Genomic DNA, 26,540 nt, shown 5'->3' with positions numbered 1-26,540 from the left:
CTTTCACACCAAGTACTTTGCCGTACTTAGTGTCCCAGCACTTAATACCCCAGGGCACTAACTACCAATCGCGTTCACACCGGAGTACTTTTCCCTGAGGGAAGATTACGCAAATGAGCCGCTGACGTCAATTCGTCTTCTTCTGCTTTGGGTTTACTGGCAGGCCGCAAACAACTTCACGGTGTATACTGCCACCTGGAGTCCCCGGCCGGAAGTCCTCGGAGTTGGGGACTGGCTGACGTCACCGTTTACATCGCTGATTTTCTCCCCAACGGAGCTCACAACAACAACGACAACGGGGGACTGCGTCGGGTCGATGATCGTGTTGCTTTTAATCATACGAAGCCAGATTAAATTAAATAACGACTTCTCCAACCTTATACTTTTCTCCAGAGTACCGTGGTTCATTGTTTATTAATGTGTTTCAGCGGCATTTACCGACCGCTGCAGTGCTGGCTGCTCTTCCACGGGAGTTTATTCTCCCGTTAGCTCCGGGTTAGCTCACACGGCTCTAAAGTATTCACTGTCTGACTGAACACACTGTGAATGTGTGTCAGTCTGAATTGACGCTGTTTGGCATCACAACGCTGTTATGAAAGTTTCTCTGGTATAACATGGGTGATGTTAGCATAGCAACCGAAGCTAAACTGACTACTTGCTAAGCCGTTTCGACGTAAGAGAGACGTAAGCGACGCCGCCTCTAGCTCCGAAGCTCTTGCCTCTCGACCGACAATCTTGTGGAGCTGGAAGTGAACCGCATTCCGGAGCTATGACGCGGCGCCGCTGCGGTGTGAACAGGAAAAACCGGTACTTTTCAGGCTTTTCAAGCGCCGGTGTGAAAGGGGCATAAGAGAGCCAAGCTAGCTGTTTCCTCCTCCTGATGTCCTGAGAGCTGTATTGTTATATTTTAAGAGACTTTCTGAATTGAAGTCTGACTAATAGACTTCAATTCACAGTCAGTCTTGTTTGATGTCCCAGGACAAGCCCTGAGGTCCTCCTCAGCTTTTTAAATATCCCTAAAATTCCCCTAAATAAAATGCGTGAGGCTTTTCTCCACTACGCTCCCAAACTGTGGAACACCAGGAAATATCAGAGAGGCTCAGTGGACATTTTTAAACGCCAGCTAAAGACACATCTCTTTAGATTAGCTTTTTATTAGCAACCCCCCACTTTAAATGTTCTTTTAGTCTTTATTATTTACCTACTTTTATATCGTTTTATTTATGATATAGGAAGGGTTTTATCTCATGTTAGTTATTTAACAGTTTCAATAACAACATGTATTTTGACGTTGGTTTCTTTATATTTTAATCGTTTAAACTTTATTAGAATTATGATGTTTTTATTACTCTACATTTGGATTTGTATTTCTGTTGTACCTATATGTTCACTTTATTTTATAGGGTTTTATATTGTTGAATCTATTCACCTGTCTTGTGTCTTATCTTTCCGAGAGAAATCATTGTTTTACTGTATCACATTTGTTATTGTCATACCTTTTACCTCCTTGTGTATCTTAACCTGTTACAATGTTATATTTTGCTGCATGTATCTGTAAAGGTCTTAACATCTGAGGGGACTTTCTTGTCGTTTATTTTTAACACAAGGCCACAGAGATTTAATATTCAGCTTTTTAAAGTCTTTTTTTAACATGGAAGTCATTGCAATGCATTTGAGCTGTAACAATTTGATTCAAATCATTTATCTTTTCTGCATTTCTCTGCTAAGTTCAGCAACACACTGACTTGGTCTCTGTAGCTAAAAGCAGCTACCATTCATCATAACATGTTCAGCTTTTTCTGCATTTTTCTGCCACAAATGTTCACAGTTTACAGCATTCGCACGCTATTTTCTGCAGGAAATGCATTTTCTAGTTTTAATAGCGATAGTGTTTTCTATTTTTTCACCACAGGGGGCAGTGAACTGATGTTTAAATGAAAAACTCTAATCCCATGATGCATTGCGGCGGTCCGTTTCTAGCTTCCGGTCCTCAGAAGCTACACGTTGCTAACAGACGTTGGTGCAGATTTTATAACGAATGTAATGTGTTTAAGAGACTTTTAAAACACACACAAAGAGTTAGTTTATCCTTGGAGGGTGATTTATCCGTGCTTTTATCCGTTACACCGTGTTTTTGTTGCCTCCCGTTCTTTGTTCGTAGCTTTTTATACCACGTGGCTGATCGGTAAACATAAGTAAAGGGAGATTAGTGTGTTTAACGGCAGTGTTTTATCAAGGAGAAGAAAGGCTGAAGAACCAGGACGAAGAGGAGAGAGAGGTAACATCCTTCAGTGTGTGTGTGTGTGTGTTAGTTTTAATGACTTTAAAAGCTGCAGGGTAGCTTGTGAATTTACTCCAGGTGGAACTAAAGTCTGATTTAACACTTGATTATCTTTCACATCATTAATCCAGATCTGTAAAGTAACTAAAGATATTAAATACATGTAGTAGAGTAAAAGTACACCATTTATCTCTGAATTGTTCTAAATGTACAAAGTAGCATTAAATAGAAATACTCAAGTAAAGTAAAAGTACCTCTAAATGGTACTTAAGTACAGTACTGGAGTAAATGTACTTAGTTACTTCTCACCTCTGCTATGAACCTACGAAGTAGCTGTAGATTTGTTTAGTTGTGTCTGTCGGTTGTATTGAGGTATCTTATTTTGTGTCAGCTGTAGTTGTGTTGGTTATTTCAGAGACACAGTCGGAGAAGGAGCACTGAGAGCAGCATGGAGGAGAACAAAGAGACCCCTGGAGCTCAGGTCAGTGTGCTTTTCTTCAAAAATATATTCCTATCACTGTTATCCCCAAATGAAAGATCACAACCTGTTCAGGGCTCTCGACTAACTTTTTTCACCATCCTCCCGGAACCGTCCCGAAATTAATGTGGACCGTCCCGAATTTAAAATATTTGTTTTTCTACATTATCATTAGTTAAAATCATTCAAAGTGACCTTTAACATAAATAAAACATCATATAAATCATTAGATGATAATTCATCAACCTTTTTATTTGAGTAAATCAGTCAAACACATAAACAAAGGCCAAATATATTTAAAAAAAACACACAAGCGAGAAAGTTACTCTAATATTGAATCCATGGGCGTAGAAAGCATCCTGAATGTGGGGGGGACATTTTTAACGGGGGGCGGAAAAAAATATAGATTTCCTGTATTCTGGTGCATTTTAACAGGTGGTTTGATACTTTTATGTGGCTATACTAGCATGAGGAAAATGATGGGTACATTTTGTAATTTCATCCAGTAGTAAAGAAAGGAAACATATTTGATTATTAATTCAGAGCTGTCTTTGAATTAATAAAAAGCAGTTTAAATGCCCATATTTTGTACATTTATATACAACAATAATTATTTGTGAGTGCATTGAGAGATATTGTTGTGGAGAGTCATTTATATATAAATCGCAAAATACATTTGTGAATCCTTCTGTGAGCATTTATTAATATTGAGACTGATCTGACTCCATATGGATGTTAAGTTCACCTAGGAATGGTATCATTGACTTAAATGTTCAAATAAATGTTGCTCTTCTGTCTATATTGGTCATATGATGCCCCTTGACTGAAATGTTTCCTGTTCAATATCCCCACTGATTTCCTTAAAATCCTGGGATGAGAGTCCACATCACAATTTACTCTCAACTGTCATTTCCCTTTCATCACTCACCTCAGCAATGGACCTCTCTCCACTGTCCCTGCATTCTGCCTCTGACTCACTCTCAAGTGCCTAGATGTCAAGAGAGGTGGTGAAGTGATAATTATTTATTGAGCCGTATACTCTTTCACATTGAATCATAACAAGTAACAAGTCATAACATCATAACAAGTCATACTGAATGTAAATACAATTGACTCTGGGACTTACTTTAGTAAGTCCCAGTCTGTGACATTGGACATTTTGAAGACTCAAAGTCCCAAGCAGTAGGTAGAATATTCTATGTAATGTGCACAGAAAATAAATAGTTAACTGAATACTGGGATGGAAATAGCCTATAAGCACTCAGTAAAACATAAACACACACAAAAAGCTTCTGAATGATAAGAAGTATAATTAAAACATAATGCACATTACCATTTTGAGAGAGAGTACCTAAGTTAAAGAACTCAGAAAAGAATCTCTTATCGAACTGAGGCTCCAGTAAAACACACTGACTGCGTCTCTACATGGACATCAGTAAGCCGTTTATGAGTATTATCTCGGTTATGATCATATTGGGGATATGGTGTTTACATGAGCACACAGAGATCGGGTTATTCATGTTCCCTGTTTACATGATAAATACTAGTAACCTGGCATTTCGATGCCTTTTCTCATTTAAACTATTCAGTATTTGTATCTCTCTATCATGACATAAAGACGAAACTCCTCTCCAGAAGTGAGACGCCGCCATCACTGTTAACTGATTAACTGCTACCAGCTGATGACTTACTTTCCTCTTCTTTGAAAAAAATGTTCTTAAGTCCATGTTGTCTGGGGGAGAAAACAATCAAACCAAGAGATCGTCAGCTTTGATTTTCGCTGTATTAACCATTTCCTGAACATTTGGTGTGTGTGCCTTACCGGCATCGCTTCATACAACAGATCTGAGCTGTCCAACTATGACAACACTCCTTGAACATGCGCGCGCTATGTGAGAATCTGCCTTGGTACAAAGTAGCAGTGAAAACATGGTACGGAGTTTCATTGATTTGGGCATTCTCTCAATAAGCAAGTGGAATGGATTTCATTTGATAGTGAAGCACTGACACAGCGCTCTACAAAGTGCGGCGAGTGGATAGACCGATTCACGGACTTTCCGCATAGTAAAAGTGGGGGGGTCTAAACTAATCATTTGAAAAAGTGGGGGGGACTTGTCCCACCCTCATATAATGGCTGCGACGCCCATGATTGAATCCAATCAAGTCCCATCCGAGTAACAAAAAAATCCAACACTGTCCTGAAGACAGAACCCAGAGTAACCACTAACCAGGATGACAGTCTGTAACACAGTCAGGAGACACTAGGCTTGTTTGAGACAAGCGAGACCTGCGCAGACCTGCGCAATTGCGATCAACGTCTTGCTAGTGCGTTGCATGATGGTTAGTCATTTTGTCCGACTTGCTCAGGAGGCTCGCCTACATGAGACGTTGAAATCTCGCGGGACAAAGACGCCCGCAGACTTGAGAGCGAGGCGCGGCGAGGCGGAGCAGTTTCTCTCCACGGGCTGCGGAAGCAAAATGCTTGATGGGAAACGACTCGCTGGTATCTCGAGCTGAGCGCTCATTGGTGGTTTTTACCCCGTGCTGGGGATGAAACTCTCCATTGGCTCTGCAAAAGTGTGTTTTGTGTCAGTTTTACGTCGCCACTTCCATTCACATTTTTCATCATTGTTCCACAATGTTTATCATCATGAAATTAATATCTATATATTTGTATACAATACTTGCACTGCTTACCGTTGTCATACTTTATATATCTTAGCATATTCATACACACTGTTAATACTGTTCTGCTCATAGGCTACTGTGTATATCTAGTGTATTCATACCCCTCACTGTTTTTTCATCATTCAATTAATTCTATATTTTATTCTGTAGATTGTGTACATTACTTTTCACTTCACTGCTTTATGCACTCCTGGTTAGAAGCTAAACTGAATTTCGTTGTCTCAGTACCTGTAATCTGTGCAATAACAATAAAGTTGAATCTAATCTTGAGCAGGAACAAATGTATTTACTTAGTACATATCTGACATTAACGATTAAACACATTTGTGCATTCTTTATAAATGCAAACCGAGTCAAGCCGACTCCGGAGGTGGCGGATGCACCTTAAAGTTGTTTGCAATCCGCCAAAAAACCGAGAGAAGAAGAAGAAGAGGAAGAAGCCGACTCCGAGCTGTCCGACTTCAGGCGAGCTTTTTGAGACCTCCCCCGGCTGCGATCGGCTATTCTCGTCTACTTTCGAGGCGAGCCGCAGCTCGTCTCAAACAAGCCTAATTACTAACCATCATGCAACGCACTAGCAAGACGGCGGTCGCAATTGTGCAGGTCTGCGTCGGTCTCGCTCATCTGAAACAAGCATAATGTCCAAGCGTTTCCTGTTTACGGTCGTTTGATTCTCTGTTTTGAGAATAATAAAATAATAAAATAAAAATTATGAAATAAAAATTCTAATAAGACAATAATAATAATAACAATAATAACAATACAATAAATAAAATAAAATAACAATATATAATTCAATCACAATAACTAATTTGAAAAAATATATATAAATGAATGTGGATATCTTTTTACTGAAATGTCTCCTTAACACACGGCCCGTTTATTCAGAGTATTAATGAGGATGTTGGAGAGCTGCTGATGTAACTAAATAATTCCCAATGTGGGATCAATAACGTTTAACGTGTTAATACTTCATTGCTTGTTTGTTTGTTTGTTGACAGCATGTAAAGTGGCCTTTGGTCCCTTGAAAGGCGCTATACAAATGTAATCTATTGTTATTATTATTGTTATTGATAAGGTATTTGGCTCCCTCTGGCGGTCACTAAGTGTACTCTGCCACCTCACATTTTGAAACAGTACTAGTGACGTTTTATTTTGGTTCCTAGAATGTACTTCTGAAAGGTCGGATAACGTTCTCTAAAAACATTCTTAAAATGTTTGGTGATAACATTGTTCGAACATTATACCCCAAGTGTTTTTGTTTTTTATGCACATATCTCTATTGTCATATGGATCGAATAACACTTAGAAAACCAAAGACAGACGTATAGAAGAACGGACCGATAAATAAATGTAACCTATTGTTATTATTATTATTATTGATAAGGTATTTGGCTCCCTCTGGCGGTCACTAAGTGTACTCTGCCACCTCACATTTTGCAACAGTACTAGTGTCTTTACGGCAGTTCACAACAACATCAGACATCATGGCCTCGGCAGCTCCGGAGGTTTTAGCGGCCTCCGGGACACCGGGGGTAGACACCGGGACACCGGGGGGAGACACCGGCATGGCAGGATCCCGTAAAACAACCTTCGTTCAGGTGAGTTAGCACCGGGAGCTAACTGGAGCTGATGCGAGCTAACTGGAGCTAACTGGAGCTGATGCGAGCTAGCTGCTTCTGCCAGGGGTAAAAACAGTATAAATATAGTATTAAAAACTGTATTCAAACAGTGTTTAAAACGGTATGAAAACAGTATCAATATAGTATAAATACAGTATTAAAACTGTTTAAAACAGTATAAAAGCCTGCATATAAAACAGTGTTTCAGCACAGGCTGTACAACAAAGGTGATTCAATAAATACACGCTGGTCCAAGTTACTGGGAGATATTAGTAGATGACAAGTTAGAGCAGGCGCTGTGGGAATTGTAGTCTTTTATAGTGTGTTGACTACAGACGTCACAATTAGGTGGCCTTTCTTATGAAAACAAAATACTGGCTCTAACACGTATATAACCTAAGATTCTCGTAGACTGGAATCTTAAAGGGCCCATGTCATGGCCATTTCCACTGATCATAATTACATTGTTGAGGTATACTAAAATAGATTTATACTGTGCAATTTTCCAAACTCACATTGGTTTCGCATACAGCATCTCTGTCAAGCATGTGTATTCAGCAGTATTCACTTTCTCCACTAAACGACTCGTTGGAGCTCTTGCCCCCCCCTCCCTGTGAGCCTAGTGTGCTCCGATTGGTCAGCTCGGCCACTCTGTTCTGATTAGTCAACCACCAGAGAGGCTGCGCCCTTGTCTAACAGTGCTTTTCCCGGCTGCTCTCAGCGGAACATCAGTCTTATCATGGCGTCGGTACAGCCGTATATTTTATATACATATATATTTTTAACTGTTGTTATAGAAGAGCGTGACGGCCCCAGGGCCTTTGTCTTACGATGGGGTGGAGCTGAAGAGGCTAATCAGCACGATCACGGACACCTCAGGAGCCGAGGTGCTATTAAGCCCAGCAGCCCGGAGTCACACGACGGCCCCTGTCTCTCTCCAAAGCGGCTGCAGGAAGACTAACTCTGCGATCCTCTCAACCACCTATCTCTGCATTTACCACAATAAATGTGCCGTGGTTTTGTAAACTCGTGTATGTCTCCTTGTCTTTCCGTTGTGGCCTACGAGCTGCTCATAACAAAGAGTAAGTTATTTTTACCCGTTATAAACTACTACTGTTTGATGAGAAATCAAATCATGGTTTGCTATATATGAATTCAGGGAAGAAAGGATAGGCCTACTAAGTATTTCCATTAAACTTTATTTTTAGAAATATACAAAATGAACATAAATATACATATATACACACGGTATATCATCCATTCCTCCTCGCATCTTGCCTGCGCACAGCCGGTGCGGTGCCTTTTAGCACGAGGCCTCAGTAGTAGTAGAAGTCCCGTCCCCGTCATGGATTGTCCGCCAGGATCTGGCTGGACGAAATCAAATGCAAATCACAAAATATTAGAGAAACTTAGTTGTTTTAGATTTGTTAGTAGTAGTTGTGTAATGAACAGCTTGCCTGCTAATATGCTAACCTAGCTTTGTTTACCTTGGTAGCTAACACGATATGAACGTTAGCTTGGAGGAAAGGCAACTATAATGCAGTGTAATAAAACTACTATGAACAAAAGCTAGTGGTTCATATTAGGCTAGCAATAACGTGTTTATAATTGCAATCGTATACGGGTATTTTGCTACCATACAATGTAACTTGCATGAATACATTGTTTTGCGCTAGCATACAGCTAGCCTCGTTAGCTACATGCAGTATATGTACTGTCACAATGTACGGTAAATCACCCGGAGTATACTGTATGAGTATTCCGTGTGTGTGACTGCAGACATTCTCCTGCCATGACAAACATGTAAGGCCATCTGCTGACATTGTAGTTGATATATTTAAACGCTAGCAACGTAGCATCACAAAAATGTTTTTCCGACCAAAACTAGCTCTAGCTCCGTGTGTTAGATCGGTTGCATACACGCTACGCCAGCTATAATGTAATTACGTTTCGCGACTGACCGCACGGCAAATCACCCGGAGTATCCTGTCAATAGGTATTTTGTGTGTGAATGCAGACATTCTCCTGCTATGAGATACATGTATGCAAGGCCATCTGCTAATATTAGAGTTGATATATGGAAACTCTAGCAACTTAGTTAGCACAGTTAGCACTGTGTCAATGGCTTAGCAGTCCAACACAGTTTACACATTTAAACAGTCTTGTTTGATAAATACACAAATAACAATGCAAACTTACAGGTTGTATACCCAGATCTTCCCCTGCTCCAAACGGTCCAAACAAGCTGTGCATATCCGGCCTCAAACTGGGCAATGTTTTGGAAGCTTTCGTCTGTGAAATGCCGGTTCTTCGAACCTCTGGAGGAACACGCCGCTGCTGGTGTGGCCATAGCTCTTCGGGATTGGTCCATTTCGTTCCGGGTACCGCATGACATCAGGCGGTACCCGGAAGAATCAAATGGGCAGTGACGTATCTCCAACGAGGCGTTTTGGGGAGGTATTTTCTGTGTTAGAGTTTTACTCGCTACAGGGTGTACTTTGAGGGTTTTGACTCTGCACACCGTTTACATGCATAAAAACCTTCATAACACACAAGGGGACGGGTAATAACCGGAAAAGCATGACATAGGAGCTTTAAGTTCTTGACTAAATGTACTTAGTTACTTCTCACCTCTGCTATGAACCTACGTAGTAGCTGTACATTTGTTTTGTTGTGTCTGTCGGTTGTATTGAGTTGTCTTGATTGATCATTAAAGTGTTCTCAAAGCTGGTAAAGGTGCAGCTAGTTTGAATGACTTTGTATACTGCAGGGTAGATGTGAATTTACTCCAGGTGGAACTAAAGTCTGATTTAACACTTGATTATATTTCACATCACACATCCACATCTGTAAAGTAACCTTGAACCTAATATTTAAAAGAAAAGGTTTAAAAAAGGTATAAACAACAACATGTATAGCCTCAATGTCCTGAAATAGCTGAGTAAGTTAATAGTGGAATGGTTTGTGCAGCTGAAAGTAGGCTGAAGGAGTTAGATATTAAATGTAAGTAGTAGTGAATGCATTTTACATCTCTTACAGCAGAGTCACCCACAATCAGAGTTTCAGGCCCAGTCGTTAGCTTTCCCTCTAGCCTTTTACTTTTGGAGTAGCTATTGGTCCTTACCCTGCTGTGTGAAGAGGACAGGTTATCCAGCTCATCAGAAAGAGATCTCCGGTTCTGTGTCAGTGGAGCGTATCTGTTCTGGATTGGCACACTTGGTGGTTTAGGAGGATTGTTTGTAGTTCTCCCTTTAGCAGCTGTCCACGGCTGCTTCCTAGTATGAATAGGGGTTGAAGAGGCACTCTTCCTGGGTGATAACAATGCAGGCCAGCCGGTCGCATTACAGATTTCAGAGCGCTGGGCTCTGTCTGTTATTCGTTCTCCCAAATCCCATGGAAATGATTTACTCTTCGGCCTTGCACCCAGAGAGTTCGAGGGAGGACTACCACTTGTAGATTTATTACCCGGTACACAGCCCTGCTGTTCCTTGGAAACCTTGTAGCTGCTAGCTAGCTGTAAGTTAGCATGCCCTTTTCCATTCTTTTGCACTGGTAAAGTGGTGTCATTCCAACCTAGTCCATTCACTTCCACGTTAGCTTCCAACAGTTGCATTTTCATTTCCAACACTGCCATCTTCTGTAGAAGTTTGTGGAAGTCATCTGTAGAGAGCGGAGGCATTTTGCTGTTAACTAGCTAAATAGCATGCAGTACCAGGCTTTAGCTGTTGTTAGGCCACGCTGCTGTAGGAGTGAGGTCGTCGTAAAAATATTGAAATATGGCTGAAACCCTTCATCTATTTACGAAGAATAACTGTCCCAGTGATAAGTTAATGTCCAGGAGCCGCTGCTCGAAGTTATCAGAAAAGAAAAATAGGAAAATCAGCATCAAAAGTAAGCAGAAGCAAGAGCAAGCAGAAAAACGTCTGCACTGTAAGAAGCAGGAAGCAGTGAATCTCCAACGAACGGATATTCGGGTACAGCCCTAGTGTGATCCCTAACATACTGTTGGAACCAAGGTAACACAGTGTCCAGGCGACATTGCTTCATGTCCCCGAGCACTATTGCCGGTGCATCGGGGCGGCTGAGTTGCAGCTCGTGAACACGGTCAGCGATGGAGCCGGCCGCCATTGACGCTCTGTCGCTGGGAGGCACGTAAACAACAAACAGTAAAATACACCCGAATTCTCTAGGCAGATTAGAGGATGAAAGGGTCTTAACGTCATGCCAAGAATTTCTACGTTGGGATTGCAGGTTTTACATCTTACTGAGTATGATCGGCACCACAGATCATTAATATACACACAAATAACGCCTCCTCTGGTTTTCCCCGAGTTCGCATCCCTGTCTGCTCGAACAAGGGTGAATCCGGGGACCTCAAAGAGAGATTCAGGCATTGTAGATTGTAGCCAACTCTCCGTGAAACATAATAAAGAGGCCTGACAATATTCATGACGGTACCTTGTGTATGTCCTTAGTGTGTCCACTTGGTTGCTCAATGAGCGCAGGTTTGTGAGAATGATGGATGGAAGTGGTGGCCGGCTGAATCTCCGCCGTAGGCGATTCTGAACGCCTCCCCTCCTTCCTCGTCTCTTTTTCCTGGTGTTTCTAAGCGGCTCCCGAGGGATGTCATCCAATATTGAAGAGCACAGATGGCTTGGTGTATTCGTATGAGGCCGATCGCATTGTAGCTCCAGCATAGCCTCACGGCTGTAGCAGCGTAGAGGCCGGGGCTCCTCGCACTAACCTGTTTGTGCTGTCACTCAGTTGTGTCTTGGAAAGTTGTATGGACAGACATGGTCTGCAGAAGGCAAATGTAATCCACAGGATCAAACGCATGGTCGAAAAAAAAATTACGCATTTTGCAGTCTTTTTGCATGTTAGAAACGGAGTTGGCGACACTAAAACTGCAATATAATGTTTGTGTAGCAATAATACACATGACATATTTTTTACATGTCTACAGTACCGATAAAAAGGCCGATAACCTCGGAGCTTAACGGTACCACGGTCTTTAATAATTCAGCCCCGGGGCCCGTTTAATACCGGGGCTCGGTACCCATCCCTAGTTAACTGTATATGTATTTATGCTTTTTAGATTTACTTTCTCTCTTTCTCTGTCCGTGTGTTTTAGAAACCGAAAGGAAGAGAGAGACGTCACAGCTGTCAGCAATGTGACAAATCCTTTACATCATCTAGAGATTTAAAGTGCCACCTGCATATTCACACTGGAGAGAAACCATACAGCTGTGAAGAGTGTGGGAAAACTTTCACTACATCAAGGGTACTCAAAATACATCAACGTATTCACACTGGAGAAAAACCGTACAGCTGTCAAGAATGTGGGAAAACGTTCACTACATCAGGTCATCTCAAATCACATCAACGTATTCACACTGGAGAAAAACCGTACTCGTGTGAAGAGTGTGGGAAAACGTTCACTCAATCATGTGATCTCAAATCACATCAACGTATTCACACTGGAGAAAAACCGTACTCGTGTGAAGAGTGTGGGAAAACGTTCACTAAATCAGGTCATCTCAAATCACATCAACGTATTCACACTGGAGATAAACCGTACAGCTGTGAAGAGTGTGGGAAAACATTCACTCAATCAAATAATCTCAAAAGACATCACCGTATTCACACTGGAGAAAAACCGTACTCGTGTGAAGAGTGTGGGAAAACGTTCACTCAATCAGGTGATCTCAAATCACATCAACGTATTCACACTGGAGAAAAACCGTACTGGTGTGAAGAGTGTGGGAAAACGTTCACTACATCAGGTAATCTCAAAATACATCACCGTATTCACACGGGTGAAAAACCGTACAGCTGTGAAGAGTGTGGGAAGACATTCACAAGATTTGGTACTTTTCAAAAACATCGACGTATTCACACTGGAGAAAAACCGTACTGGTGTGAAGAGTGTGGGAAAATGTTCACTACATCAAGTGCTCTCACATCACATCAACATATTCACACGGGAGAAAAACCATACAGCTGTGAAGAGTGTGGGAAGACATTCACAGGATTTGGTAGTTTTCAAACACATCGACGTATTCACAATGGAGAAAAACCGTACTCGTGTGAAGAGTGTGGGAAAATGTTCACTACATCAAGTGCTCTCAAAACACATCAACGTATTCACACTGGAGAAAAACCGTACTGGTGTGGAGAGTGGGAAAACGTTCACTACATCAAGTGCTCTCACAATCCATCACCGTGTTCACACTGGAGAAAAACCGTACTGGTGTGAAGAGTGTGGGAAAATGTTCACTACATCAAGTGCTCTCAAAATACATCACCGTATTCACACGGGTGAAAAACCGTACAGCTGTGAAGAGTGTGGGAAGACATTCACAGGATTTGGTACTTTTCAAAAACATCGACGTATTCACACTGGAGAAAAACCGTACTCGTGTGAAGAGTGTGGGAAAACGTTCACTACATCAAGTGCTCTCAAAACACATCAACGTATTCACACTGGAGAAAAACCGTACTGGTGTGGAGAGTGTGGGAAAACGTTCACTACATCAAGTGCTCTCACAATACATCACCGTGTTCACACTGGTGAAAAACCGTACAGCTGTGAAGAGTGTGGGAAAACGTTTTCTCGAAGAATTCACCTTAAAGTCCACAAGCGAATCCACACTGCATAGTTTTGAACAACTATGAGAGCCAAGCTAGCTGTTTCCTCCTCCTGATGTCCTGAGAGCTGGTTTGTTATATTTTAACCTGTTAAGCCCCAAGCCTGTTTTTCAGGCCTCAGGCTCGAAAATGACATTCCCAGAACAAATTAACATAACTTCACTTCTTAAAGGGGTAAATTAATAATCTTTTCTCTCAAAGCAATGATAAACCTGTGAGTTGGATGTAGAAGAGTCAGAATCAATATATAATTGTTTTTATTGTAAAGTAAATTCAGATTGAACATAGTAAAAACATTTAAATCAGAATCAGAAACAGGTTTATTGCCAGGTAGGTTCGCACATACTAGGAATTTGACTTGATGTCATGGTGCATACATAAAATATAAAAAAAAGGGTGAAAACCACCCTTGAATGATGCGATAGACTAAAAGCTTGAGGAATCCAAACTATAACATATAAGTACCCTGTATCAACATTGATGCAAAACAAGTGACATTTTACCTTTTTAGAGAGGTTTAGCACAAAAAAACCCACCTTTGGGGTAATTTGGGTCTTTTCAACCGTTAGAGCCAATAGAATAGAAGGGGAAGTTCCACATACACACACACGTTACCATTGACAGTGAGAGCTATGTGCAAGCAGTAGAAAGCAATGTTATGTTCTGAAAACTAGGCTCAAACTAGTAAATATGAAGATGGATTATCAGTAATCATTTCAAAGTGACACAGACACATTGGATTAACCATTGGATTAACCTTCAGCAGCGTTTTTATCGTTTTGATGCCATTGAACACACATTTTGATCAGAACAACCGCTAAGGTAAGAAGCTTCCTCCGTGAAGCTAAGTGTTGTGATGTCTGTTTTCACTTCCCCTGTCGTGAGTTCGGATCGCTCAGTGATGATACTAATATTTCTGGAATCTATGGAATCTCAGCTTGCTAATCGATATGTTGTTTTTGCAGATATGATAAGTAATAATGGTATTTAAGCTGTGAGTTCTGTGCTAAGAGCAATAGCATTTTTTCGCTCAGGGCTCATTTAGACGCTTCTTGTGAGAGTTGTGTTTTGTTTCGGTAAAAATGGTTCGTATCGTCAGGTAGCTGAGTTTCTTCCCGTTAGTTGGGTATGACACATTCATAGGTTTTTTAATATTAAGAAGCCCTCAGACGCTGTTTCTTGCAGTGATGTGTGGGAATTGGGCTTCACAGGTTAAGAGTCTTTCTGAATTGAAGTCTGACTAACAGACTTCAATTCACAGAGTCACTCGTTTTATGTCCCTGGACAAGCCGTGAGGTCCTCCTCAGCTTTTTAAATATCCCTGAAGTCCCCCAAAATAAAACGGGCGAGGCAATGTCAGTTGACATTTTTAAACGCCAGCTAAAGACACATCTTTTTAGATTAGTTTTTTATTAGCAACCTCCCCCTTTAAATGGTCTTTTAGTCTTTATTATTTACCTACTTTTATATTGTTTTATTTATGATATAGGAAGGGTTTTATCTGATATTAGTTATTTAACAGTTTCAATAACAACATTTATTTTTACGTTGGCTTCTTTATATTTTAATCGTTTAACCTTTATTAGAATTATGACGTCTTTATTACTATACATTTGTATTTGTATTTCTGTTGTACCTATATGTTCACTTTACTTTGTAGGGTTTTATATTGTTGCATCTATTCACTTTTCTTGTGTCTTATCTTTCCGAGATAAATCATGTTTTTTTTTCTGTATTTCATTTGTTTTTATCATACCTTTTACCTCCTTGTGTCTCATAAAGGTGGGGTAGGTAAGTGTGAGAAACCGGCTCGAGATACACTTTTTGTTATATTCCATGGAATGCTCTTAACATCCCGATAGCAATGAATATCTGAAGTGCTTTGACAAAAAATCCATAAAAAAATATCATCTGTGGAAGCCGTAGTACTGTAAAAAGCACGACCAATCATCTGAGCCGGCCCAGCTAAATTAACTGGATGGCCTACCTGCCTGTCAGCCTTCCATCTGTGCACAAACTTATCTCATGCCCTCATTGGTCATGTGCGCGTTCGTGTGTGTTGGAGGAGGGGCTCTGTAAGGAAGTAGCAGATTTCTTCCGGCTGTGTATTTTCAAATTCTAGCGATCTCGAGCCGGTTTCTCCAAAATTACCTATCCCACCTTTTACCTGATAAAATGTTATATTTTGCTGCATGTATCTGTAAAGGTCTTAACATCTGAGGGGACTTTCTTGTTGTTTATTTTTAACTTGTGATGTGTCGCCATTTTGTAAAGGACTTGCTGTATGAAAAGTGCTGTATAAATAAAGCTTTATTATTTCAACAGTTTTTTATGTTCTAACCAGCGTTCACACTATGCCAACTCAAGGCCACAGAGATGCTGTTTCTCCAATTTAATTCATGTTTGTAATGGTTCCTGAACTATGAAGAAATGTTTTACTATTCTGTGTTTCAACCATGGCTTTCTAATAGCCTTGCTATTCCTTTTGTAAAATAGTATATGTCCAGGTTTAAACTGCTAGCCTCGTTAAGCTGCATTGAAGGAATTTAGTTTCACTGTTCATTAATCTGCCGACTAGTTTCTCAAATAATCTGTTTTGGTTAATAAAATGTTGTGACTTTAAACTTCGTTTGGGATGTTTTTTATAGTTCCTGTTGAGTTAGTCTGTTCTGGTCTAAAAGAAGAACCAATGATTCATGTATCCAGAAAATATTTATGGTGTTTTCAGTTTGATTCTGTTCTCTTTTGTTAAAATGATCAGACTGTACCAAAATAAAAAAGGCCTTAAATACAGACTCACAACCCTGCATATTTGTTGTGTTTTGCAGCATATTATAAACATGTCGTTCCCTTATTTTACTGCTGGATGTCACTCAAACTGTAATTTGAATGAAAAATATATTTTTAAACTCAGTGTGTTTGTCCTGGTTTGTTCCCAGTGAAGGACTCCAGCACACAATGAGGTATTAAACAACAAAAGGTGTGTTTCTCCAACAGTTTAAGTCTCTGAACACCATTAAAAATAAGTCAAATTCAGAAGGTTAAAATCATTGTTTCAATGGTTTGTGTTGGAATAACTTTCTGGAAACTATTATTATCAACAATTTAAGTCATTTAAATGCCAAACATTTCCCATATTTTTTTGTTTTAGGTAGTAGCAAACCTTTAATAGCAACACCATTGTTGGCACTAATTAACATTTAAATCTGGCTCTTGAGCGCTCTGAAATTAAGTGTACTTCTTTGGCAAAATCCATCAAAGTTTTTTTTATTCAGCCCAATATCACAAATGGTACTTTGTCTCGGAGTTTACAGTTCATACAGAACATGAATACGCCAGATGTTCATTCCTCTTTACATTACTTTAGCGTTACTCAGCAACAACCTATAGCCAAAACTTAAAACGTAGGCCTACATGTGCACACATATAACAATTACTATTGCAATAAGGAAGACATAACACAAGTTAATAACGGTGACAATTCTAGTTTGTATAGTATGTGTATTCACTCTCACTGGGGCAGCAGACAGGTATTTTCTGTGTTAGAGTTTTACTCGCTACAGGGTGTACTTTGAGGGTTTGTGACTCTGCAGACCGTTTACATGCAGAAAAAGCTTCATAACACAAGGGAACGGGTGATAACCGGAAAAGCATGACATGGGACCTTTAAGATTAATGTTCAAATTCTTAGCAGTTAGTTTATAACTGTTTATTTGTGTATAGTTGTTGCAACTATACAGAGCTTTAGCAATACTGTGTGTGTGTGTGTGTGTGTGTGTGTGTGTGTGTGTGTGTGTGTGTGTGTGTGTGTGTGTGTGTGTGTGTGTGTGTGTGTGTGTGTGTGTGTGTGTGTGTGTGTGTGTGTGTGTGTGTGATTCAGCAGGAACAACAAACATTAGGGGGTTTATAAGAAACAGAATTAAGAAATATCAAATATTAGTAATATAATACAAAACATTTTTTTTTAAATCACATATGATGTGAAAAAAAATATATATATATTAAATATTAAAATATGAATAAAATATAATACAATTAAATTGAGTGTGTTATAAAAAAAGGTAAACATATTATAATTAAATAGAACCTAATAAAACAAATTAAAAATTAAACAGAATATAATTAAATAAATAAAAATGAATTAAATAAAAATAAATACAACTAATAATATACAATAGAATAAAACACGTAAAATAGTATAAAATGCAACAAAAACATTTTGAATGTGTGAGTTGATAAATTATTGTTGTTTATATTTGCTAGAGCTCTCTTCTGTAGAAGAAAAGTCAGATGTATGGAAATATAAGAGTAAGATTAAAACATGAAGAAAGTTATGTTTGCAGTTAAAAACCTCTCATGCAGCCTCGAGGTGGGATCATGAGAACGGTGCAAAGTCACAAAAAGACGATTCAATTCAAACCAAATCTGAACTTAAAGCCCACTTTTATTTCGCAGGTCATCCATTCAGTGCTTTTACAAACATTAAAGAAAACGATTAAAGAAGAGCAGAAGAGAAGAGTCTTTCCGTATAAAAACATAACTTTCTTTAAGGGGAAGGAGCAGCCAATCAGCTTCACCGAGCCAGGTCACCTGATCAAACAGAAAGTGGGAGGGAAAACGTTCTGCAGTTTCCAGAGATTCTGGGTTAGAGGTCAGGGGTCAAAGGTTAGAGGTCACGGGTCCTCGGGGGTCCCACACTTTCCGTTTCGGACCTGAATCACTTCCTTCCTGTCCTTCAGGAAGTTTCCGAAGCCGTCCGTCTCTTTGCTCTCCTCTGTTGCTAGGAAGGAAAAAAAAGGATGACCTTCAGATTTCAAGTGTGTGTTTTTTCAAAGAGTATACTTGGATTTTCATTTAGTGTATAACTGTGTTTTTTTCAGAGTTTAAGTGTGTTTCTTCACAGTGTACACATGTTTTTTTGCAGAGTACAATGTTTCTTTTTACAGTGTATACAGTATACATACAGATTTAGCACTCTAGAAAGGACTCCAGCCAAAAGATTCCTGCCAAAGACCCAAGGGATCCCAGCGGCTGGGAATGTTAAGCCCTCCCACTATTTCCCACGAGGGCGTTGCCAGATTTTCAATTTCAGGATTTAACTATGAGATGGCGCTTCATTCACAAATACAGAAAGACAAGTTTCATGGACTTTCAGTACTTCAGTTGTGTTTTGGTGAAGAGCATTTGAACACATATTTGTTATGGTTTTCACAGGCTACTACAGTATAACGAAAAAACATCAATATTTTAGATCAAATAAAGTATATCTAATCTTGTAATTCAATAATATATAGTCTTTATATATTAAATAATCATAATAATAATGTAAATGTTTACAATTCTTTATTTGTTATGCTCATACTTTTACCTTTACAATAGTTTGCTTTAATATGCAGTATATTTTTTGTAATATTTTTTTTGGTGTTTCCTGCTCCCTTTCGGACACATACTGCATGATTTATTATTATTATTAATATAAAGATATTATTAAGATAAGATGTTACTTTATTGATTGAACATTTTTGTTTAGAGTTCTCTGCTGTCCCACGGTAATTGAGAAGGCTCACATTCTGACCATTATTTAAAACAATAGGTGCTTTCACGCCGTCTACAGTTTGATTTGTATATAGGGAGCTGTGGCTGTTTTTGACCACACACGGAGCAGACACGGAGAACACACACACACGGAGCACACACGGACCAGACACGGAGAACACACACACACGGACCAGACACGGAGAACACACGGAGCACACACACAAACACGGACCAGACACGGAGAACACACGGAGCACACACGGAGCACACACACAAACACGGGATTACAAACATTTGCAAAACGTATTGTGTGAACCGTAATATCATGTATGGTGAATGATAGAAAGAAGCAAGTTAAATGGAAACCAGTGAAAAGACAATAAATGGACTGTATCGAACTGGAAACTTTGTTTAGGACATTTATTCAGCAGCAAACTTTGTGTGCGTCAATTACGCCAACATAGCGGATCCTCATAGGCTTAAAGCGTTGGCTTAGCCTCTACAGTTTGTATACAGTTTATTATACTGTATTAATACTGTTTTAATACCGTTTTTAATAATGTTTTTATACTGTTTTTAATACTATATTGATAAAGTTTTTGTTATGGCAGATTCCTTAGACAGTGTATTTCTCGCTTATTCATTAAGTTCACGCTAAGTAAATTAACCAAGGTCAGCGGAAGAGCAAAGAGGCCCTGATTAGATTCAAATGCAGTTAGTCTTGTTAATTGGGTAATTCATATCCTGCAAGACTCCTAAAGAGGTCATGAGATAGTGGTCTTTCCAGATCTGGAACATATCAACATATATGTTCGTGTGCATGTTAGAATATGTGTGTGCGTTCATTTGCAAACGTATATACTGTGTGGAAACTTCTACTCTGGGGGCATTTCTGCGATTGGCTGCTATTGAAGAAGGTGATGTACTGCATTATTAGGGCCTGAGCACGAAGTGTGCGAAGACCTATTGTTATTCATAGATTTCATGTTAGTATTCCCGCTCGGGTTCAAACCTGTTTTTGAGGGCTTTACCACGCCATTCATGCAGGGAAATTTTGCACGGACGTCAGGACCGGTGAAAAATTTGACATTCTGGAGTCGATGGGTTAAAAATGTCCCACTTGCTCGCTAGCACCACCTATATGTAAATTGTTTTTGAAGAATGTACATAGCCGCACCGTAACTCAGATGGACCTGAAGTTTTGCACACTTATCCGGGTGGACCTGCTCTACATAAAGTCCTCTTGAACCCCTAAGCTCCGCCTACTTTTTTTAATTAATTAGCATAATGTTAAAAACAGTGCAATATTATCCTACATTTCTATTGTTTGTTTATCAACACCAATCTTAGTATACCGCATCGGTGGAGGGTCACACACATTACAGTAGGAAATGAGCATGTTCAGTTAACCTGTTCCACTCTGAGCCTGTTTTTCAGGTCTCAGGCTCGAAAATGACATTCCCAGAACAAATGACCATATCTTCCCTTCTAAAAGGGTTAAATTAATAATCTTTGTTCTCAAAGTAATGATAAACCTGTGAGTTGGATGTAGAAGTGTCAGAATCAATATAAATGTTTTTTATTTTAAAGAAAATTCAGATTTTACATAGTAAAAAACTGTAAATTATAGTGTCCGTCCAAAAATTATTTTTTACAGATAGTGAAAACTACCCTTGGATGATGGGTTAGTAGACTAAAAGCTTTAGGAATCCAAAGTACAACATATAATAAGTACCCTGTATCAAGATTGATGCAAAACAAGTGAAATTTGACCTTTTTAGAGAGATTTAGCCAAAAACTGGGCCATCTGGGGTCATTTGGGTGGATTTGACCTATCTCTGGCCCCCCTTGGTCGATTTGGTTGGTTGACATACCCTTGTGACCGTTAGAGCCAATAGAATCGAAGGGGGAGGCCCACACCCACACACGTTGTAAAGAAAAAATGTGGGCGCTTCGCGTGTGGAAAACGAAACCAAAGTGGAGGAATGTCTCCTTCTGGAGTTTGGAAACTAAAACGCAGTTGTATTGCTTATGGATTATCAGAAATAATTTCAAAGAAGGCACAGACACATAGGATGAACCTATGGATTAACTGCAGCATCGTTTTTTTATCGTTTTAATGCCATTGAAGACCACTTTTGACCAAGGTAAGCCATATTTACGTGTTTAGCTTCTTAGCTCCACATGTGATGATGTACGCTTTCGTTTATAGCGTCGCGAATGTTTATCACTGAGTGTTGAGGTTTTTTACACAGATTCAGTGTCTCCAGGACACCAAAAACGAGTGGTTGGCTGTGCATCTAGGATAAGTAATAAGGGAGTTATGAGTGAGTTTAAGTGCCTTTGTAGGTTCCGTTTTTTCGATCGAGGCTAATTCAGAGGCTGAGTGCTAGCATTGTGGGGTTTTTTTGAAAAAAAAAATTAAAAAGATCAGTTAGCTGAGTTTCTTCCCGTTACATGGATATAACACATTCATAGTTTTATTCAATATTAAGATTCCTTAGACGTTGTTTCCTGCAAATGACGCGTTTATCCGCCCGGTTCCGGGGGGATGGTGTGAAACAGGTTAATAAATATGACCGCCATTCATCAAAACGTATTAGCAAAAAGGTGTGGCTTAGAAAGAAATGCTCATAACTCATTCACCACATATTTTGGTGGATAGGTTCAGTCTGTGTTGGGGAATAGGCACACCAAAGCATTGTCATTTTGGACTATAGGGGGCGCCAAAAACCCCACCAATTTATAACTCAAGAAGGGATCGACGAAATAAAATAATCTTTTTTTAGACATACTCTGGGGGTGACTATGAACTGAGACGTAAAGTGTCGCAACAAATGATGAACGTGGGCGGTTGAATCGAATATTTGTAATGTTCAGAGGTTGTTGTGTTTAATATTCATGAGAATATTTGTCATTGTTCAAATGATAATAAACAAATATATAAAGCATATTTGTCCACTCATATGTTGATAAGAGTATTAAAAACTTGAAAAATATCCCTCTAAGGTACATTTAGAACAGATAAAAAATGTGCGATTAATTTGCGATTAATCGCGATTAAATATTTTAATCGACTGACAGCCCTAATAAAAACGTTTGAAACAAATAATGTATTTCATTCTTATTTTTACCAATTTGCGTTTTTAGTTTCAGTAAACATTTTATTTTCATATTACATTTCTTTATAGATATTTTTTCAAGTTTTTGTGATTTATTTATATATTTTATTTTCTTATTATTTGTTTCAGTTTTCTTATTATTTAATTATTTTAATTATTATTATTTTTATTTATTTTTTGTATACATTTCTAATTCAATATTGTTTTCAAGTTTTATGTAAAAATGTTTGAAAACAATAATGCATTTAATTTTTATTTGTATCACTCAGGGTCTCCAATGACATTATGATGGCATCGGATGCAGGTGATTGCGTGGTTCTGGTGTTGTTGGACCTGAGTGCAGCGTTTGACACAGTGGGTCAGACGTCAGGTGTCTTCACTCGCTACCGCTCCTGTTTGTCGCTTATCTGTTTTTATCGTTGTGCGTACGCAATGTCAAATGGGCAATTTCCTACGATCGCCAAACTCTGCTGGATATAGGTGCTTCAGTGGCACAATCACTGTCGGATCGATCGGCACAGTGGAGTTGTCACCGTACCCTGCGTCCCCATGTACCAGAGGTAATCTGCTCTACAACCTGTTGCTGCCCCCGAACCTGGAGAGCAAGACGGAGGGGAAGGCGAGACGGAGGGGAAGGCGAGACGGAGGAGAAGGCGAGACGGAGGGGAAGGCGAGCCGGAGGGGAAGACGAGACGGAGGGGAAGGCGAGACGGAGGGGAAGGCGAGACGGAGGGGTGGTAAAGTTCCGCAAGCTGACAGAAGGCCGCTCCTCGTCTATACTGTGCACCATCTCCATGACAGCTGGCCCCAGGGTGAGGCCGTCATGCCTCCGTCCTATTCTCCTGGCATCAACATCCCACCTACCAGCCTTTGCTCCTGCCAAACGACAATTCACAAAACGACAATTCACAAAACGACAATTCACAAAACTCACCAGTGTGGCTTCAGTGCCTGGGTGTCCACATCGAGGGCCGGGGGGCTCTGGAAATCGACCATCGGCTCGTTTCGGCGTGGCTCCTGCGCCCACTGCCTCGGGCCTCGAAGATAGGAAGAGCCGGATCTGGCTCCGTATCCTTTTGTTTGTTGAACGCCAGATCCATTACAAACAAATCCTTTGTATTAAATGACTTCGTCGCCTCAAGAGAGCTGGATTTTATGCTTGTTTCGGAGTCCTGGCAGAGAGCCGGGGAGTTTTTCTCCTTGAACGAACTTTGTCCTCCGGGCTACAGCTACTCCTGTGCTCCTAGGCGCACCGGCCGAGGAGGAGGACTTGCCGCGTTCCACAGAGACTGCTTCTCCACCAACATGGTGAGCACTGGATCCTTCCCAACATTTGAAGTGCTAATAACAAAAGTGGGTCGCTCAAACTCGTTTTATTATATTTTAATCTACCGCCCTCCAGGCAAGAATGGCTCTTTTTTATCCGATCTTGGTGACTTACTAACCTCCATCATCCGCTATGAAAGAGTTCTTCTGTGCGGGGATTTTAACATTCATGTAAATGACTGCTCAACCAATATGCCAGTGATTTCCTTAATGTCACAGAACCTTTTAACTTCTGTCAACATGTGTCTGGCCCAACACATTGGATCTCGTCTTCACAATTGATCTAAATATCAGCAATGTTTGGATAACGCTTATGTTCAGGGGAAGCGAGTAAAAACCTCGCATATTTTAAATAGCGCAGCGGTTGAGAAATTTGTAACAGCTTTTGACAACAATGTTTTAGTGTCGCATGTTGATGATGTTGATTGTCTAGTCAACGCTTTCAATACACACTGCTCCGCCATTTTAGATGACGTCGCTCCCATGGTGACACGCAGCTCTCTAGCTGTAAACACATCCCCCTGGTTAACAGAGGACACCCGTATGCTGAAACGGCATTGTCGCAAAGTTGAGCGGCTGTGGAAAACCACTAATCTCCAGGTACACCGTCTCCATCTGAAGGACCTTTACTGTGATTACAACAATTTGGTCAAAAATGCCCGGGCTACCTATTTTTCTAACCTCATCTCCTCTAGTTAGCACAACCCCAGAGTACTATTTAAAACCATAAATACCATTGTAAACCCGTCCACCCCCTCAGTTCCTATTTATTCAAACGACGACTGCGACCGTTTTCTCACCTTTTTTATAAACAAGGTAGCTGATGTGAGGTCAAGCATCACCCCCTCCCACTCCCCCTTCCCTATCTGTCCAGTTAGGCAGGCCACGCTGAGTAATTTCTCCTGCATCACCATAGCCGACCTGACCACTGTAGTGAGCGCTATGAAATCTTCCTCAAGCCCTCTGGATGCTTTACCAACGTCCATGCTAAAATACGTTTTTTTCATGTGTCGCTCCACCCCTGCTCCACATTATAAACATCTTCATTGTCTCCGGCTCCGTCCCATCATTTTTTAAGCAGGCGGTTGTTCAGCCCCTTCTCAAAAAAACCAATCTAGATCCCTCCCTCCCGAATAATTACAGGCCCATCTCAAAGCTCCCATTTGTGTCAAAAGGTTTAGAAAAAGTTGTTGCTAATCAACTCAATACATTTCTGAATGACAAATTCCAATCAGGTTTCAGAAAACACCACTCCACAGAATCAGCTCTTCTCAGGGTCTCCAATGACATCATGATGGCATTGGATGCAGGTGATTGCGTGGTTCTGCTGTTGTTGGACCTGAGTGCAGCGTTTGACACAGTGGACCACGCCATCATGCTAGATAGACTCAGGGAGTGGGTAGGCATCTCAGGGTCTGCCCTCCAGTGGTTTGCCTCGTACCTCAGTGGGAGAAGTTTCTCCGTGGCGGTGGGCCTTAATTAGCCAATTTGAGGGTGTCTCGTATCATTGTTATGCAGATGATATCCAGATATATTTCTCTTTCAAACCCGTCAAAATGGAAAATGTAAACACCCTCATCACATGTCTGTCTGCAATTGAGGAGTGGATGTCAAGCAACTTCCTACAGCTCAATGCATCGAAAACGGAAGTCTTGATCTTAGCGGCTGATAACATCGCCTCTAAGGTAGCAAGCCACCTGGGTTAATTTAGTGGTAACGTTAGGGCAAACATAAAAAACCTTGGTGTAACCTTCGATCAGTCTATGCTAATAGACAAACACATCAAACTCCTGACCCGTACCTGTTTGTTCCACCTCAGAAACATTGCCAAGCTCAGGGGCTTTCTATCCAATGCAGAACTGGAGATGGCTATCCATGCCTTTATTTCATCCCGGCTTGATTACTGTAATGCTCTGTTCTCCTGCCTCAACAAAACATCAATAAACCGGCTACAACAGGTCCAAAATGCTGCAGCCAGGTCACTCACTCGGTCCAAAAAAACATGCCATATCACTCCGATCCTTTCTGCCCTGCACTGGCTCCCTGTCCATCTCAGAACCCAATGTAAGGTATTGGTTTACACATATAGAGCTCTCCATGGCCAAGCCCCCGTCTACATTAACGACCTTATCCACCCTCACAGGACAACCCGGGCCCTGAGGTCCTCTGAGCAAGGCCTCTCAAGGGTGCCCCGAACCAGGCTAAAAACTAAGGGGGACCGTGCCTTTGAGGCAGTGGCCCCTATGGAATGAACTCCCCCAGAAACTGAGAGCCTCTGTCTCAGTGGAGGTTTTTAAGGGGCAGCTAAAGACTCACCTTTTCCAACAGGCTTTTGGGGCGTCGGAGGAGGAGGTGAGTTTGTAGCTGTTTCTCATTGGTCTTTTATCCTATCTTTTACTGGATGTGTTTTATGCCTTTTATTACAAACAAAAACATTTTTCCCAATGTTTAAAATCTCTCATACCAGTCCCATGTTTATATATTATTATTATTATTGTTATAAGTATTATTATTATTAATAATAATGTAATTATTCATTATTTTAATACTGTTTGTTTTTTCACCACAGGGGGCAGTGAAATTATGTTTAAAAGAAAAACTACAATCCCATGATGCATTGCGGCGGTCCATTTCTAGCTTCCGGTCCTCAGAAGCTACATGTTGCTAACAGACCGAATGTACCGAATTTTATTTATACCGAATGTAATGTGTTTAAGAGACTTTAAAAACACATTCAAAGAGTTCGTTTATCCTTGGAGGGTGATTTATCCGTGCTTTTATTCGTTAAACCCTGTTTTTGTTGCCTCCCGTTCTTTGTTCGCAGCTTTTTATACCAC

The 26,540-nt window shown here is 40.3% G+C and overlaps 1 protein-coding gene and 1 pseudogene across 1 annotated transcript in view; one reads left to right on the top strand and one right to left on the bottom strand.

Annotated features, from left to right (window-relative positions):
- Nucleotides 1-26,540, bottom strand: part of LOC117496627 (zinc finger protein 501-like) — a 110,407-nt gene that overhangs the window by 57,507 nt on the left and 26,360 nt on the right. The window lies entirely within an intron of this gene.
- Nucleotides 2,729-13,861, top strand: LOC117496629 (annotated as a pseudogene).

The sequence above is a fragment of the Trematomus bernacchii genome, unplaced genomic scaffold (genome assembly GCF_902827165.1).
Source record: "Trematomus bernacchii unplaced genomic scaffold, fTreBer1.1, whole genome shotgun sequence".
Classification (NCBI taxonomy): domain Eukaryota; kingdom Metazoa; phylum Chordata; class Actinopteri; order Perciformes; family Nototheniidae; genus Trematomus; species Trematomus bernacchii.
This window is presented reverse-complemented; position numbering and strand designations above follow the sequence as displayed.